The sequence below is a fragment of the Papaver somniferum genome, chromosome 6 (genome assembly GCF_003573695.1).
Source record: "Papaver somniferum cultivar HN1 chromosome 6, ASM357369v1, whole genome shotgun sequence".
NCBI lineage: Eukaryota > Viridiplantae > Streptophyta > Magnoliopsida > Ranunculales > Papaveraceae > Papaver > Papaver somniferum.
The window spans coordinates 14808555-14814485 of record NC_039363.1 but is presented as its reverse complement, the minus strand read 5'-3'; the positions used below and the strand labels follow the sequence as shown (position 1 = coordinate 14814485).

At 36.9% G+C, this 5931-nt stretch overlaps 1 long non-coding RNA gene across 2 annotated transcripts; it reads right to left on the bottom strand.

Moving 5' to 3' along the window:
- Window positions 1-5194, bottom strand: LOC113287004. 2 transcript variants are annotated; one of them, XR_003329648.1, is made up of 3 exons: window positions 5118-5194; window positions 637-4978; window positions 1-523 (listed from the first exon to the last, which is right to left on the bottom strand). It is a non-coding gene; the product is annotated as an uncharacterized LOC113287004 (long non-coding RNA). The 2 variants fall into 2 exon arrangements; XR_003329647.1 differs by having other exon boundaries at window positions 1-1139; window positions 2151-4978.
- Window positions 5195-5931: the final 737 nt, after the last annotated feature.

Here is a 5931-nt window from a genome sequence, read left to right as displayed (position 1 = left end):
TAATTTCAAAAAACTAATTTGAGAACAAAACACCAAACAGAACAACCATTTAAACTTACGAAGGCATCAGAATCAATACAACGTGCTTTGCATTACAAGAAAGCCCACTTCCATTGGACAAACCCAACAATCCTGACTTAGTCTCAATTTCAAGAACAGTATCCCAGTGTGAAATTAGTTAACTAAACAACACTGTTCTAAAAAGATTTCGAGTAGCACTCCAAACACTTCATTGGTAATGTCATCCTCCTTCCTGCCATTCTTTCTAGTCATTACTCTTCTGTTCTTTCTACCCAAATGACAGCAAAAATAGTAATGGCCAGATTTCCATACCTTTATTTTCCCCTCTCTTGTGCTTCCAAGCTCCAACGGCAAATCAGCACCTATTACCCAGCCCAGCTCACAACTATCCATCAAGTAGTTCCAGATCTTTGAAGGAATATATGGAGGAATATATGGCTGACAGATTCTTCATCTTTAACACAGAGAGAGCATCTAGCAGAAGTGATTGGCACACCCTCCTCTATTGAGATTATCTACCGTTAGCAAGGCATTTTGGATAGGTCGCCACATGAAATGTTGCACCTTGTGTGGAATGTGCTTAACCCAAATAGAAGAGCGAGGGAAATGTTGTACCTGAAGAGATTGGTTAGAACACAATTGCTGACTGCAGAGCCATGCATAAAGATCTTTAGTTCAAAATTTAAGTTCTTGTTTAGCAAATTTGCAAGATATCTCATCAGCCTGTTGAGTTAGCACCACCATTCTCCAGAGAGCCATCTTCTCCTCATTATAGCCATCACCATTTTGCTAATAGAGCTTGATTGGTTAGCCTGAGATTTCTTATTTCCAAACGACCGCTTTCCTTGGGTCTGCAAATCTTAGCCCATGAAAGCCAGCAGATTTTCTTCTTTTCTCTTGCTGCTCCCAAGAGAGTAAATCACATAATCTCAAAGAGATAAAGATATGCTTAATTGGATTTAAACTAACTCTACTCAAACAACTTGGCTTTCACTTCCAGAAGCTAAGTTATGCACCCCATCCATGTCCTCAGAACTATTAACATTGTTTGGATGCTAAACATCTTGAGGTTCTGAAAGAGAGAGCAAATACGGAACAACTTCCTTGCAAGACTTGAACTGCAATCATTTGGGATGGAAAAACAAACCAAGATAATTTATGTAAGAAACAGACCTAAAAAACAATCATAAGCTCATAACAAAACGCTTTAAACATCAAGGTTCCTCTCTAATTTACATTGCCTCTGAAAAGCGACAAATTTAGCCTCATCAGCAAACATCGTTTTGAAGGCTAACAGTAAAAAAAAAAATTGCTCAACCCCAGGGGTGGAGACAGGATAGTGCAAATAATGGTGCAAATTGCAACATTATAACACTATCTGTTTGCATCATTATTGCACTATCTGTTTCCTTTGGCTAGCTTAGGTATGGGGGCAACTGCCCCTTAAAAAAACACTATGGTCTCCTCAAGGCAACTAAGGTCTGGGAGGAGGGGGCAATTGCCCCTAAAGCCACTTTCATCTCCTTTAATCCGGTCTATTACTGTTTTAGTGATAAAAAATTGATTTCAAAAAAAAAAATGAGTTAAATGACAGGCTGGCATCATCAGTGATATATTGTTAATTCAACGCGAAGTGAAGAGAGCAAAAAAGAATAAGTGATAAGCCAAACGATCACCCATCCTGTGATAACCCAAAGAGAACACCAGGATAGATGATAAAAATCCCACCCAAAAACTAATAAAACAAGCCAAGCTATTCCTGGCCATAGCTATAGAATTTCGAGAAAAAGAACAACGGTGAACTGCGATAATCCGTAGTACTTTCAACAGTTGAAATGTGAACACCGAGTGCAAGTCCATTCCCCTAGGTTAGCAATGAAAAAAATACAGAAAACGTCATAACACTTGCATGAACAAGCAAGAATATATTCCTGTTGTCAGATGCATTCTTGTTATGAATTATCATAACAATAGATTATATAATCCAGGTGATGGCGGAAAAATAACATTCTTTTTGAAGAATAAGTCCAGAATTATACTAAGGACCAGAATAGTCGAGCACACAGCAACACAATAAAGATAATAAAAAAAATAGGGAGAAAAGAAAACCAAAGAAGAATCCAGTAGACCTTCTAACGCTTCCATTTCCACCAATGCACATCGCACCAGCCATCTTCTGAAGCTTCTCTATATTCATCTGCATTTGTACGAGAGAAACTTAGGGAAAACTACAAGCAGTAGCGGAGCCAGGATATGCAATGGAGGTGGGGCAATTGCCACCCGATGCCTATACTGGGTCCACCACTACCAGTAATTTCGTCTAAATAACACTTGGATGCTAGCTAACCAAGCCTATTTCAAATGGTTTGCACCCCAACATACTTCAAGAAAGAAACTAGAAGCAGTTGTAGTACAACTATTGGAAAATACGTTGGCTGAAAGTATAGGCCACTGTCAAGGAATTAATAACTATTGATACGACATGCAGATGTATAATTACTTGAACTTGATAAAGTTGAACAAATTCCAGTTACAGAAAGCCCATCCAATAGAATTCCAGTTCCCTATTTGTGATTCTGTGAATAAAAATAGTCGTCGTACTCAGTTCAATAAATGAATCGAAGATATAACCTAAACAATATTTGTCTTGAGATCTGAAAAATGGTTCTAGGTACTTCTCAAGTGGAATCCAATCTGTTACGCTTTTCACAAAGCACAACTAACTAAGGCCTTGGAAGTATTATCTATTCCACGACTAATGGGGTACAAATTATTGCTTACTTACATGAAACTAAGTAAACAATCTATAGAGTGAGTGATACACATGAAGGATGAAAGTAGAATGAAAACTTAAATTCATAAGATAGGAAAGAAATATAAGATCTACTGTTGAATTTAGAATGTATAGTTTGAACATATAAACAAGCAAAAACAACGTTATTGCAGAAAAGTAACAATTGACGAAAATGTGGAATCGCAGATCCTTGGCAACAGGTTATACAGCTGCTGGAGATGGAGAGTGCTTGTAATTCATAAAGGTTAAGAAAGACCATATTAAAGTAATTTGAAAGTTAATCTAACTGGGGGTGATTTCTTGCTTCCAAACCTAAATTTGGGATCAAGAGTCCTGCTCAGTTATCTCACATTAGCTTTCGGGATTCATTAAGTCCTAAAAATCTCTACCCGAACAAGAATTTGGACCGAAATGGAAGAAAGTAAAGTCGTTACTAAGATCATATTATCATAGGACATCTTTGTTAATTGTAATTGATAAACACAAAATCGAATTGAAAGTGAAAGCAGCAGCAAAGTAACCATACATTACCGTGGTCTGCAACAAAGGAGGAGGTTTCTTGATCCCACCACCACTTTTCAGTTTACATTCTTACATTTGATACCGTTTGCCTACCTTTTAATTGTATTTTAAATTGAAGAGAACAACGCAGCTACGTTTTACCACCTTCTTCACTTTCACGATCTTTATCTCCTCTACATTTTCTTCCAAGTTGTTTTCCATTGAGTATTTTGCTTTTCTTAGCTTTCATACTGTCTGTTGCAGTTCCGTTTTTTTTTACAGTCCAACCAGTTGAGGATATCGCAATAAAGAGTCTCATCATTTGCTGCCAAAGCAGCAAGCTCAGCAAATTTAGTACACAAATCATGGTAACGCTTAGTCGCCTCATGATTAGTCCAGCAACTATAACCCACTTTAACCTTTGTATGAGCTCTTATCACGTTTTTCCGCCACCATCTCAAGATGTATTTATCTGTGAGTTTTCTTACACCGTTATGACACAATACACTTAGAGCATGGCTGCATTGAATTCCGTCAACTATAAACTTCTGACAAGAACATCACATTCTTCTGAATTATATGCCACATGAAAAGTCATCTTTTTACGAAAATCCTCAATATACACGTCTTCTTGGATGATGTAGATCGTACGGGTGGGTGTTTTTTCAATCTTGGCGAAGTTACAATACAACATTGGTAATAACTCAACTTGAAATTCTTTAAATTTTGAGTTAGTATACCTTTTTTGTATCTGTTTCTCCATAGGGTAAGTAGTTACCAAGGGAATAGTTTTTAGAGACGATCGCATCATCCGCTAACTTTTCCTTTTCCTTCTCCACATTCTTCCTTAACGCAACTTCGTATTGCTCCACCAACTGTTTAATTGAAGACCTTGTATCTATATACCCGTCGAAAAACACGTTACTTCCTTCACTTCTTTGAGTGTTCGATACATTCCTGCCCAAAATGTGTCCTTCAGATAACATGGTACCCGGCGACTCCTTTCTTCAAACAAATCCTTCAACCATTGGTTGTCTTGCAAAAAATTCAGCTTGCCAATAAAATCCCGAGTTTTCACCATTCATCTTCACAAAAAATTTCAAAAGCCCTTCCACATCTCCCTTGCCAATCCGTAGACGTCTTCCTTCACCAATTGCATTTTGCTCAGCAACCATTTCGGCACATCCTACACCCTCATTTTGAACCGCTATTTTCGCCTTCTTCTTTTTCGCAGTCGACCCCCACCATTAAGATCAATCCGCCGCGCACTACTACAAACTGGTTCAAAACACTTATAGGATTTCACATCCTCCAGATTACACTTATGATTATGCTCCAACTTAACTACTGACATAACCCCATTTCCCATCCCCTTGTCGCCTTCAACATGCAATATAAGCCCCAAATCCAGTTTCCATACTCCCTCTTGGGTTTACAGCTTTTGTTTGATGTTTACCTCCTCTTGCACAACCAAAAGACACATCCATCATCATTTCTCTTTTTTCGCTCTTCTGTGTACAGGAAACCCTAGTTTTTTAGCATATTCTTTGTAGAAATTGTAGATTTCATCATCATCATCAGAAACTCTCCCTTTTGATGGTATGTCAATGTTATGATCAGTTCCATTGCTTCCAGTAACAATGTGGTTCACTAATAATGTCTCTGAAATACCAAAAAAAAATAAAAAAAATCAATTCTTTATTTTATAAAACCTAGAAATGAATCTAATAAGAACAATTAGATATGAGTAAAGAGTAGATGAGTAAGAAATTGAAAGGAGTAAGTAGTAATTTAAGCTTACCTTTGTCAGTAGATGAAGATATATCATGGATTTCTACCATTTTTGATCTAAACATAAAACCCGCTTTCTTCCTCCAGTTTTTTCTCTGAGCTAAAAAAAAACTTTCCCAAGTGTTTTTAGAAGAGAAAGCTTGGACTGGGCCACCACAAGTGGTTTTGTGGCACGACTCTTCTGCCATTTCGGGCTAAGGAATCTTACAGGCCTTTTTATTTCTTTCGTGGGCCGAATTGGTTGCCCAAATACCGTCACAGCATCTTGTTCCTCAATGTATCGGAAAGCTTTCGAGGAATCGGATGAATTCTTTTGGGGAAAATGACCGCATGGAAAATTATCTATGATTCCAGTTTTTAAGTTCCAATACTTAGATACATAGGATTTTCTAGTTTTTAAGTTCCAATACTTAGATATAACGGATTTTTCATGATCAATCTATATAATTATTGTTCAGAAATTATAGCTCAACTGATTGCCAATCTTTATATTGCGTTGAATAATTTGTAAAATGAATTTTCATTTTTAGACATGGGTTTTAGTTAGTGTGCCAACAAATGCTTGACATTGGTTTCGTTTTTGTTTGGTGTTTCCATGGCATGGTTATGATATAGGGATGGATGACAATTCTAACTTAAAATTGCAAAAAAAGAACATATAAAGGACAATTTATTAATTAATGGACGCAGTATCAATTTATTAATTTATTAATTAATGGACAATTTATTAATTAATGGGCATAAAACTGGACCTTCAGAAGTAACAACAAATGGACAATCCATCCTGAAAGACAGAAAAGTAGAGAAAGAGAGGAAGAATTCTT